General features: G+C 42.1%; 1 protein-coding gene across 1 annotated transcript in view; it reads right to left on the reverse strand.

Annotated features, from left to right (window-relative positions):
* The window catches only part of UEVLD (UEV and lactate/malate dehyrogenase domains), a 43,620-nt gene extending 31,747 nt beyond the window's left edge, over nucleotides 1-11,873 (reverse strand). Inside the window, exon 1 of the mRNA XM_019519688.1 lies at nucleotides 11,617-11,873. The gene's annotated coding sequence lies outside the window, so the exon portion shown is untranslated. The remainder of the gene's footprint in view (nucleotides 1-11,616) is intronic.
* Nucleotides 11,874-12,965: the final 1,092 nt, after the last annotated feature.

The raw sequence follows: 12,965 nt of genomic DNA on the forward strand, positions 1-12,965 counted from the left end.
ACAAAGAAGCATAGAGAAAAGTATCTATTTTCGCTACAACATGAAGGACTGATTCTGCAGTCAGTGGAATCTGCTGTGGGTCTTCCAATAAGAAGGTCAAACAATTGCATTTCTTTCCTAGTAATCTGCTAGTGAAGACCTACTTCATTTTTGTTCATCTGTAACTGATTAGGAGAGTTGAGAGAGGCAATAACCAAAATCACAGGCATTGCCAAAACCAGGAAAAGGGAACAAATCAGTTTTACAGCCACATATGCAAAATTATCCTTCATAGTTACTGTTCCCCTTATGTCATTCTGTCTTTTTATACATTTATACATTTCATATCTGAGGCCAAATTAGCCAAATCAGCTCCAAATTCTAATGACAGAGCAGAGCTTAATTATTCAAGTCCTACTTGTTAGCGCGGCACTACCACTGACAAGTATCCTACCTCCTAGATTCTTCAGCCTGGGGCTTCAGATGCTCCCACATCCAAGGTAGACATCCTACTTGCGGGTCCCAAGCTCAGAGGCCTTGGAGTTCAGATGCCCCCTAGTCTCACTTGCCCTTAGCCAAAAGGCCGTAGGAGCAAGCTAGAGGAAGAAGCTGAGAGCAGTCTCTCATCACCATAAATTGTGTAGCCGAGAGCGAGGCTATAGTAGACACTCACAGGGGTGCCCACACACAGTGCAGTGGACAAGTCTCCACCCTCAGCTACTCCAAGTTAGGCTGAGAAGAAAGGGATCTCCCCTGCCAGGTACATACAACCAGCTGGGCTGACGCCAACATCATGGCAGTCTGTCTTTGTGCTGACTGTTATGTAATGAATGATGTCACAATTTGTTTCAGCATACAGTTCACTTCAGTACAGAGGTCACCACAGCTGTCTAGCCACAAGGTAAAGGCAACATGGTATGCTGCTTGAAATAAATTATCTGAGAACCAGCATTGCATCTCTAAGCATTTGGTATGTAATGTTTGGCTGACAAAAGCAGTACATCTTGAGCAAAGAATCCCTCAGAAGAATTTTACAATGATCGTTGTCTTTTGGATAATTTTCCTTCTGGGAATAACAGCAAAGGAGAGGTTTTACCTACCAGCACCACCAGCTGAGGTGAGTACAAAACCCAGAATAACTGTAGTGAAATGTTAGCTATTCCATACTAAACACATTCTAGACCATACTACTGCCAATAGCACTGTATTCTTTTCTGATATGAAGGTGTTTAGACATGTTCTACAGTGCCTGTGGACAGCGGAAGGCAGAGCCGGATGGCACCTTAGGGCACTTAGGCTTCCAGGGGTGGGGGGCATCGCAGCATCTCATGTATCAGCGCCCCCACATTTCAGAATGGCAGCAGGGCTACAGCTTGTTCAACAAGCTTTATTTAAAGCGCCTCCACCCACCATTTTGAAGCACAGTGACACTGATACATGAGATGCGGAGGCTGGCTGGAGCCCAGTAATTAGCAAGCTCCACCAGATTCAGTTAATCTGCTGTAATTACAGCATGTTGGAGCAGCTTCTGCACTCATGTATAGAAACCATTAGAGACTAATTGGTTCAGAGAGGCATGAGTTTTCATAGATGATAGCTAATGAAGTAGCTATCCTGCCTTCTGCTTGATTCTTGGACTGCTAACATGGCTAACTATCAAACTCTACTCAGAGAGACTATGGACAGACATTCAAATTAAATTTGTAGTGCTATGATAATGTCACCTCAGCTGAAAACCAGGAGCTGCCGAAGATATTCCCCTGCCCTTGCCAGGGCTCTTGTAGTAGAGGCAGGAACAGTGATGTAACAAAGGAAGACTAAATAGGGCAATCGTCCCCAGTACCAACTTCAGGGCTCAAAATAAAAGTAGTTGCTACCAGCAGCTGAGCAATAGCAGTTGCAACCATGGCAGCCTCCACAAGTCACTAGTGCCCTGGGCACCTGGCTACATCCTTATACTACTGGACAGGAATTCCCTCACACTAACCCTAACCTCACTCAGCCCCATGCCTGCCCATTCCACTTACTCTGCTCATCAGCAAAATGGGCAGGTTGAGAGGGGAGGAAATTCCCACCGCCATTTGAACAGTTCTGGAGAATCCTAGGACTGTTGAAATGGTGGTGGCAGCAGTGTACCACCAGGACTCCCAAACAGCTCATTTTTGGGGTTATCAGGTAACCAGTGCTCTTCTTCCCCCTGGGAGGAGGAGGGAGACCAGAGGACTGAGAGATGTTAGGGATCCTTAGGACCTGTATTGTTCCAGTTGACAGCGTGTAGGTGTCGCACATGGCACTAGAAAATGTCTTTCTCTGGAGAAGCTGATGTTTCAAACAGCTAACATTTTGTGGCAAAATTACCACATTTTTCTTGCCATAAACCACTTGAATGCCTGTACACACACTTTTTGTGGTGCTAAAAGGGCGTATTTTTCCCTAGAAGTGCTAGTCCTGTTCACACTCTGGAACCCAAGCCAGGCAATGATTCCAGTACTGTTTCTGGCAGACCAGGGTGCAGATCTACAACTAGTATACATCTCCATCATTTGGTGGAGCTATAATGTACATTAGTTGAGGATCTGCTTCTGGGATCCTCTATTTTTTTCAGTGACTTGGTATTCAAGACTAGATGGATCCATAAGAGAATTAATTATCTGTTTTAGATCTAGTCTTGAATGTGGCTCCAGCTCCAGCAGTGCAAAGGGGAGGGGACAACAGAAGCAATGGGGCAGGCAGCAGCAGACAGTGCTGCCAACAGAAACATGGTCCTGTCAGCATCAAAGAGGGATTATTCTCAGCTCTGTTTTGCACTCTTTCTGAGCTCTGCCTCATTGCATAGGCTTTCAGGAGACTCAAAGCTGAAATGATCCTGAAGATCAAGGTAGTAACTAACTGTGCTATTTGCACAGCCTTATTCCTTTGTGAAAGATGAAAAGACCTTTTTGAGTGTAAGGCTGATTGGCTGTCACTGAATAAATCTGCACTGAAACTTGACATCCAGCTCCCCACAAACTTTGGTGAATGACATCTACATCTTCCCCGAACTCTGGGGAGGTTGAAACAAGGCCTGTGTTGAGATATTGTTTACAAGTAATGAATTGGTACTTGCTCAGAAGATCCTCTTGGCTTTCACTCTCTCATCCAGACCACAAATATTTCAGTGTCACATGAATAGACCAACATTGTTCTGTCAGTGCAGCCTGAGGACTTTTTTCTACCATTTTGTATAGGATAGCTTATTTTATTTAATTTACCACATTAATATTAAAAAAAAAAGAAAACAAATCTGTCAGTTGGAGTAGAAGTAAGTTTTAGAGATTTGGTAATGTCAGAGACCATTTGCTTTCTGAAGTACCATTTGGGGAAGAGGGTCAGTTAACAGCATGGGCCTAACCTTCAGTTGCTACAAACTGGTACAGCTCTGCTAAAATAAAACTATGCCAGTTAACACTAGCTGAGGATCTGCCTATTCCTGTGTAGCTGAAATGATCACTTGTGTTCCCAAGTCTATGACAAACTTCAGATTAGCGTGACTGACTGCAACAGGACCTGCCATGGCACTCAGCAAAATGGCAACCACTAGTATTAAATATGGCTGCTGAGGCTGAGGGCATTGACTGTACCAGGAGTGGCCAACCCATGGCACCAGTGCCACAAGTGCCACAGGCAGCCTGCGTGTGGCATGCAGCAGATTTGGGGAAGAGACAGACTGGGTGAATCTATATGAGATGCTTTATTGCTTATTAGACTAATCTAATGTGCAGTAAAGCATCACCATCTATGTGTGCACAGCAGTTACTGAACAGGATATTAGTCTAATGTGCCATACCGCACATGTAGATGCTGACTGGGAGCAGGGAGCCACAGGACTAGGAGAACTGTCCCAGTTGGGTGGGACACTGCCTCCCAGCCATGTAGAGATCGGGACCTATCCCAATCTCTGTATCCCTGGGAGAGCTACCCCAGCTACAGGACAACTGCCTCCCAGTCACATAGGTCCCAGTCTTCACAATGCTGGGAGGCAGCTGCCTGTTCAGCTGGGACAGCCCCTCCCCCACCCATCAGGGCCAGCCTGATCTCCCTTCTACTGGGACAGAGCTGCCCACTGAGTCAGGACAGCTGCCTCCCACTCTCTGGAACTTGGGGCTAAGTCCCCATGTCCCCTGCCAGCCAAGGGCTGGTACCCAGGAGAACTGGGAGCTCCCTCTGGTTGTTGCATGGGGGCAGAGCAGGGCAGGAGTAGCCCTGGATTAGGCTTCTCCTGTCAGGCTCAGTTTGCTCCCAATGGGTGCACATGTGGATGTGCACCTGGGAGCACTTTAATGAGTCTGAATTATCTGTGCAGAATATTTAGGCACTTTAATTGCATGTGTAGACATGCCCACAGTAGGGGGAAAAGGGGAAGAGAGAGCAGAAAGCAAAGTACTAGACCAGGCAAGGAGCATAGGGCAGGAAGCAGAGCAGCAGTTTGGTTAGGGAGCAGAAAGCAGAGCAGCACACCAGGTAAGACTCAGAAAGGCACTTGTGGAGGCTGCAGGGCTAATTTGTGGTACACCTACTAAAAAGGTCTCTATACAATACTTTCTCTCTCTCATACATGTTTGTTTTAGGCTCGCTATGAACGGCAAAAGAAATATGACTCAGCAAAAAAGTAACCAACGTAGTACTACAGCTGAACACTGCCCAATGCAGAGGAAATCATTAAGCTTCAAGAGTGACAAGGGTGCTGTGTAACAAATGCCATTCTGAAGCTAGACACTCACTAATGAATAACATCTGTTGATGGCTTCAGTCATGATGACATAAGATGCCATCCAGCACCTTGCACCAAGAGTCCTCAACATGGTTGGTTGCCCTGTTCCCATTGGTGGTTTTACATAAAGCAGTTGCACAACATTTTGTCATTTGTATAAGTGTTGCCTAAGACCTTAAAATTATATCCACAAATCCCTCTCTCTCAGAGCCTGGGAGACTGAAGTTCCATCCTGCCTTGACATATTTGGGGAGTATATCTAATTTTAACCTGCTATAGAAACAGTAATCTCTCTTATCCAATCCATGTGGGAAATATTAAGCCATATATCAGCCTAGATAACTGGAAATTCACATATAGTTTCTAAATCTACAAAAATAGAATGGAGCAGGAGGGAGAGAACTTAAGACTCAGTCTTGCAAGTGTCACACACTAGAAAAGACTTAAACACACGCTTAACTTTAAGTACAAATAATCCTCTTGAAGTACTGGGAGTACACCTCTACTTACACACACAGTTGGGTAGGGACTAGAGTGTTCAACACCAAAGGTAGAAATCCTTGATGAGTAAGTTACAGAAGACCATAATACTTAAAGATATTCACAAGATGTTCAAAATACTTTCCATTTGAGCATGACTGGGAAGGTACCTCAGACTTTCAACTCCCCTCAGTTTAATTATTACAACTCCCTTCTCCAAGAATACAAGACCCAGCAGATACAGAATGCCTCAGCTTCTCTCTGCACATTAACTGTGTAAATGAAAGGAGTGTAATGCCATTTTAGAAAGCAAAGTAGTAGTATATTATTTATAGGTCATCTGTCAGGTAGTCTCTCAGCTCTATCACAACCCAATTCAGAAGAGACTGTTGCTAGGTCTGGCCTGATGAAAGAGTCCCTTTCTGCTTGTGATTACACTCTGCACAGGTGCAAGGCAGTTGAAAACTGAGGTTTGGATTTTTACCTGCATATTCCTTCTGCTCCAAAGGCTGGTATTCTTCTCCAGCAATAAGTAATAGAAAAGGTACAGGCAGAGTGGTTTTCTTTGAGGTCTCACAGAAAGGAGTAAGGTATTCAGTTACAGAGAAACTGAACCACTTTCTCCCATGCTTAGGTAAAGCTTTAAAATTTGATACTGATGTAACAGACTTAGACAATTCTCAAACACCTGGCCTGTTGGAGACCCCTTCTATCAACTACCAGTGTTTTATCAAGGCTATCCAAGTAGTGGCCTAGGCCAGCAATGTGGCCCACAGGCCACAAGTGGTCTGTAAGCAGATAACATGCAGTTGGTGAGACCCAGTGGTCACCTCTCCCACTGCTGCATGGCAGGGAACAGCCTGGGGGTCCATACTCTGCCTGTACAGCCAGCGCAGCAGGGGGGCACCCTGTGTAGTTGGCAATGGTGGGGGGCTGCACGCTGCCAACAGAGCTGCCTGTGGAGCATCCCCCCACCCTCCACACTGAATTTGGGCTGCACTGTTTTAATTCATTCACTGTATGCACTATGAAAAGAAAGAGAAGCCACAGTTTTCACACTTCGTTTTATTCTCTGTGTGAAACTCAATCTTGTACTGAAAACTTTACATCTACCAATTCCAGCGTGGGCAATTTAAAGTAAAATGGAAAAGAGGCATCTAAATAGGGGAACACAATAAAGAAAATGTGTTAGTAATATTTTTGAGAAAGTATTTCTAGGAATCAGTCCTCTGACCAGTGAAAGAACCAGATCCCATGGAAGGATATGACCTATGTATATTAAGGTAACCATAACAGAATTGAAATTACATGCAAGGCTTACGTGTTAGGATTTGTGTGTGGAAATTGTGCTTCTGAAGCAGGGAAAGTAATCCAAGCAAATTAAATTCTGGGGATCAGAGACAAGCAGGTGCAATACAGGTAGCAGCATCACCACCTCCAAAGCACCACATTAAACTGTCTTTAGTTCAGGAAACACCAGGTTTAGAGAAAGTGGGTTAGCAGATTTCCCTCCTAAGGCAACCAGCAAGTGGCCAAATATAGTTGTGATGTCTTTTTTTTTGGCAACTAGACTATAACCAAACTTATTGGCACATCACTACATACTCATCATTCAAAACCTACTGACAACCATAACTAGACTTGAATATGGCAATATCCAGGGATTTAAAATCTCATTACAAATCCCTTGAGATATCCACTACTCTCCCCAAAGTGTTAAAATAAAAATTACCTAATCAAAGCTCAGTGTGATAAGCATTACATGTACAACACTATATTGCTAACATTGCAAGTGTGGATTCCCACTGGATGCATAAATTGAGGAAAAAGGAGTTAAATAAACATTTTCTGCAAAGATGCTTTGACTTCAAAGTTTTTTATCCCTATTAAAAAAACCCCACTCTTGGAGACATATCAAGTTCTTGCAGTTGTCTGCTTCTGTGATCTAACAAAGTTGTGAAGACAGCAGTGCTGTGCATGCTGAAATAGTTGAAATGCAAGCCAGCTCCTTCCTGTTTATTTTGTGCATTCAACACATACTTAAAACACTACATTTTTAGTCTAACACGGGGGTTTTCAACTTTTTTGGATCAGTGTACCCCTGGCGGCTGTACTCAGAGCAGGAGGACAGAGAGGGGTGGGGCGCAAGCTTCTCCCGCTCCCACATCTGGACAGCTGGGTGGCACCTGCATGGCAGTGTGGGAGGGTGCGTGGTAGCACTCCGTCCCTGCCCACCTATGTGTACCCCCTAGGGCTTTTGTACCCTCAGTTGACAACCCCTGGTCTAACACACAGGAATGCTGGAAAAAACACTTCTTTCCTAGCCTCAGACACATGATACAAACTTAAGTTTACAAACTGTTAGTTCCCCAGCAAGGGCTAGGAATTCCCAGAATTCCTGTTGGTTAACATACAGGCCTGTTTTTAATTTTAAAATTGGTAGAACATCTCTAGGGTTGTTGATTGACAACCTGTTAGGTGACTGACTCAGCATAGGATGTTTTGCCAGGACTACTCTATACCTTTGCTATAGATCAAGAATGTCAGGCTCCTTTACTCCCACCTGTTTCCCTGCAGGATGGATCTGAACTCACCTCCAGTACCGTATTTTCTCGCATACAGCCCGCACACTAATATAACCCACAGAAATGTATAACCCGCGGAAAATTGTATTTTGGGGAGATAGTCCATGTATAGACTGCACACATATATTCCCCGCACCTGATAGTGTCAGTGCCAGGGGGCGGGGGAGGCGATTTTAAGCCTATTAAGCCTGAGAGGTGCTTAATTAGTCATTAATTATTACCAGAATGTTCGCCATTTGAGTGCTAATTATTACTGTCAATTTGTAACATCTGCTTAACTGTGTTTTAGTTATCAACAACTGATTTTGGCCTTCCCGTAGTCTTGTTCATCGAGAAGTTGATGCTGCTACAGTTACCAGAAACTCCAGTCAGTAAAGACGACTGACTGCCTACGAATTTATCCAACCTCCCTATCTCACTAACCCACAGGGTTCGATCCTGCCCTTGCATACTTCATTTGAAAATGCCCAAGAGAAAATTGTACACATTCGACTTCAACTTGTCCGTTATTGATTATGCCAAGAAACACAGCAATCTGGTTGAGAATTCTCTGTGGATGAAAAATTGGTGCGAGAATGGCGAAAAGATGACATTTTGAAAACTCTGAATCCAAGAAAGCGCACTCGGAGAGGTAAGCATTGTAAATGGCCAATTCTAGAAGCTAACCTGAAAGAATGGGTTGTTGCACAACGAGAAAGCAACAAAGTTGTGTCAACGATTGCAATTTGGCAGAAGGCCCACGTGATGGCAAATGAGATGAAAATAACAGACTTTGGGGGTGGATGCAATTGGGTAACATACATTTATGCACAGAAATAATTTAGCTGTTCATTCATGCACTACAGTAGGGCAAAAACTGCCAGATGACTGGGAAGAAAAATTAACAAAATTTTGCGATTTTGTGTGTAAGGAGTGCAGAGTGCATAATTTATGTCCTGCAGACATAATTAACGTGGATGAAGTACCAATTTCATTCGATGTCCCAGCAACTCGTGCAGTTGATCAACGTGGTAAAAAGATGATTGCAATATCAACAACAAGCCATGAACGAACAAATTTCACCATTGTGCTAGTGTGCACTGTGAATGGTGTAAAGTTAAAACCGATGGTTATTTTCAAACGGGTAACGATGCCCTGCGAAAAGATCCCAAATGGACTTGCAGTTATTTGCAATAAGAAAGGGTGGATGAACAAGGATATAATGAAACAATGGACAGAATGCTGTTCTGAACACGGCAAGGCGGGTTTTTCACACCTAAATCTTTGCTAATTTTTGATGCAATGGCAGCGCATAAGCACTCAAGTGCTCAGAAACAAATAAATAAAGCCGGAGTGCATATTGCTATCATTCCTGGAGGACTAACTTGTAAGCTCCAACCATTGGATCTCTCTGTCAACCATTTGTTCAAATGTTTCATGAGAAAGGAGTGGGAAAAATGGATGAGCCCGGGTGTTCATTCATTCACCCCATCTGGAAAACAGCGATGAGCCACCTAAATAGAAGTTTGTAACTGGATCGTTGCAGCCTGGAGAGCTATGAAACCAAGCTCTATAATCAATGGCTTCTTTAAAGCTGGAATCCTGGACGGCACATCAAGTGAGGAGTCGGACTACAGCGATTCGGAAGACTATGCTTATGAACTTGATGACACTGCTTTTGTAGATGCGTATTTCGGCAAATCAAGTTACAATACGGACTTTGAAGGTTTTCCAGCCAGTGAAGAAGAGGCACCCAATTGGGTTTGAACATTATTTAGACATTTATATGTTTTAATTTTCATTAAAGACTGTTTTAAAGACTGCATAGCCCACACCCTTGTATAGCCTGCACCCATCTGTCATGTTTGTAAAAACTTATATAGTTCGCAGACTGTATGTGAGAAAATACGGTAATGGGGTGAGTAGCAGTGGCATCCACCACTCACCCCTCCATTGCCAACTTGCAACCCCAGTAGGGCTCCACATACCAGAATTTGGCAGAGAGGCAGACTCGTCCAGGAGTCCTGTGAACTGCTTCTTTGACGCACTTGCTGTAAGATGGTATCTTATGTTGTAGCAAGAGAAAAACAACTGTTGTTGAGCCCCTGCCTTTCCAGTACTGTGCCAACTTTGTAATGAAATAATTACAAGATGACTTACAGTTGCTGTATGATACATAGAAAAGCATGTATGACACTGAGAAGAGCAAGAGTAACTGGGTAAAGACTCTGGACACGAGCAGAATATATATTTTTAAGTTTCTGAATCATTCAAAGTATGCAAAGGACCTAGCATACACATGACCGAAAACCATCAAAACACAAGAACCATTGTTTTGATGTATGCAAAATGGCACGTGTACAATGGCAGTGAAGATCAGAAGCTGTGTGTCCATCACAATTAGTGCATTATGAAGGCCTGAAAGGCCTACTTGCATAAAATGAGAAATGGGCCTGGGTATTTAACATAACTTTCCCCACCCTCCTGTGGAGCTCTTAATTCTCTCTAGAATGTGGTAGCAATCTGCTATGAAGTACTTGAGCACGGCACTTTACTGATCATATCAATATTCTGACATTAATTACAATTACAGTATACCAACAAATGAGTTTTTTGGCCTCTAGTCTCAAACAACAGGGAGTCATGTCTGCTGATATCAGACGTTGGTATCATGGTAAGATACAGGGGACTTTTCAGTAAGTCTTTATTTCAAAGATAATGTTCATACAGGGGAAAAACAAGGACCAGTTGCTTGTTTTTTACCAGAAGACTCACATGGAGGATTTGGGTACAAGTAGCACCTACAGTGAACATGAGCTGCAAAAAAAATTCAACTGGTCCAGAGAAAATGGTGCAGATAAAAGAACTGGGCCAAGACAGGGCAGAGAGCAGTGAATGAAGACGGTCCCAAGGATAAATTGAGCAACAGAATTGCTCTGGAGGAAGTCACTGACTTTAGCCCAGAGAAGGCAGTCACAAGCATGAGATATACTAAATCAGCAGTAAACCTAATTATTCTTGGAACCTTTTATATCCCATTTCATACTGCACAAAACAACATAGTATCAGTACATCCAAGAAGCTAGAGATTAAGAGAAAAAAAGACGAATAATGATTTAAAATAAATACAGTTAAAATGGTGAGAACAACCTATTTTCTAATACCCATCAGATGACTAAACGTACTGCTCAAAAGATGTTTAGACGCGGGTTATTTCGCAAACAAGTTATTAAAAACTCTGGATCTCAAAATGCTTTCAAATGAAATAAACCTGTACTTAGCAGTTCTAAAACCTGTTGTACAGCAGTTGTTACAGCTTCCACAAAAGTCCAGTTTTAGTAAGTGCTTTAGGCTAATTAAAGCAAAACCTACCAGGCATTTGAATATGGTTTATTTAGGACTAGCACCATATACAAGATTTAAAACACTGTTATGTTACTTTAATCAAGTAACATAAAAGCATTTGAGGGGATTTTAGTTAAGAGACAAAATGAGCTAGAAAGCCCAACAGGGGCTATCCCAAGAGGATAGCTCAATAGGGCAACTTAAAAAAAAAAGCTTTTCAATGTTTACTGGCAAAATATAATCTATGGAATAACCTTTGCTTTTAAATCTACTCTTAAAACATTAAGCCATCTCCCTTCCAAAAGAAAGGGAGGCAGATGGCCTAATTTCCTCTACTTTGAATCTTGGGTATTCACACTCAGATGAAAGTGCTGTATATTGTTCCCAGATCAAAACAGCAACGTTAATAATTGGTTTTCAAAACGCATAGATAACCACACAAGGAATAAGGAACAGGCCTCTGCATCTCACAGACTGCGGCAAAGGCTGTCATGATACCTGATAAAGAGATGAAACGGCTCCTCCCTCTTGTGCATCCAGTTGATGCCCGTCAGCAGATTTAGACAGCCCCAATGAAAATATGCTGGTCAGAAGTTATGAAGTCAGCACCGGTTAGGGGCACAGCATGAGTGTCACATGACTGTTCAGTGTTTTACAAACAGGCCACCAGATACGATTTCAAACATTTTTGTAAGCTAATATCGGTTAAACAATTAACGCTTCAAAGGTATTTGAAATGGAAAACATATGCTCAACACTCCTCTGCTGTGCAGTGTCACAACCCTAATTGGATTAGTTTTTATAACAATTGCATTCCTCAGTGGATTAACAGCTTTGATTTTCCTTTCTCCTACCCACCTTGCCTCTCCTAGCAGTGCCCCCCTCCTTTTTCCTTCCTCTTGCCCTATTATTTGTATTATCAGTGTTTTCTGTTTAGAAGCTCTGCTTCCTGTAGTCTCTTCATAGCATCCAATGAAGCAAGTCGCTGAAAGCTTATGCATCTCCGATTTAGTTTATAAAATACAAATCTACTATACCTTCTGCCTGACTTCAGACTAAAACACTAAATGTTTCAGACTACCATGCTCAATCCTAAATTGCCCTTTACCATAATTATAGGTTCCACATCTTTTCTGAACCATCAAGTAACCCCAGTACATTTCATACATTCTTGTTGGCTACATAAAAGTTTATAAAGACTTTTTCTCTTCCTTGAAGACTACTGGGGCTAATAGTGACTTGTATATGACTGTGAAAAAATACAATATAGCAGACAATGATTTGTCTTCCATAAAGTAAACCAATGAGAAGTGTCCATAAATGTTTAATGCCTGGTAATTTATTGTATACATATTCTGAAAAACTTTTATTTGCACTCTTGTGCTTGCAAAAGTATACACTTTTTTTTTGACAGCACCAGAAAACAGTTAAGCTAGGTAACGTTGTTTTTTTTTACCTTATTTGTCACATTGGGTAAAGACTTTGTGCACAAATGACCCTTTCATCAGAAAAGGAAAATCACAGACTAAAACTAGAACCACCCTTATTTACACACTAACAGTTTAATATTGCATCACACCCACTCACCAAAATAAATAGTACATTCGTCACAATTTAACACCAGTCTCTCTTCATATATTTATTTTTTGCGATGTATTTTGGTCTCCTGCTATATCTGTAGAAATATGTTTCAGCTACTAGATTATGTTACAAAATCCAAATTAAAAAAATAGAAAATTAGTTTTCCTGGACAATATTTTGGGCTTTACACAAAAATAAATCCAGACTCCCATAGAGGGATTTTATATACTTTTTTTTTTTTTTTTTTTTTTTAAAATTTTTTTTTT

Source organism: Gavialis gangeticus, unplaced genomic scaffold, assembly GCF_001723915.1.
Source record: "Gavialis gangeticus isolate Ggan-Ray unplaced genomic scaffold, GavGan_comp1, whole genome shotgun sequence".
In the NCBI taxonomy this organism is placed as follows: domain Eukaryota; kingdom Metazoa; phylum Chordata; order Crocodylia; family Gavialidae; genus Gavialis; species Gavialis gangeticus.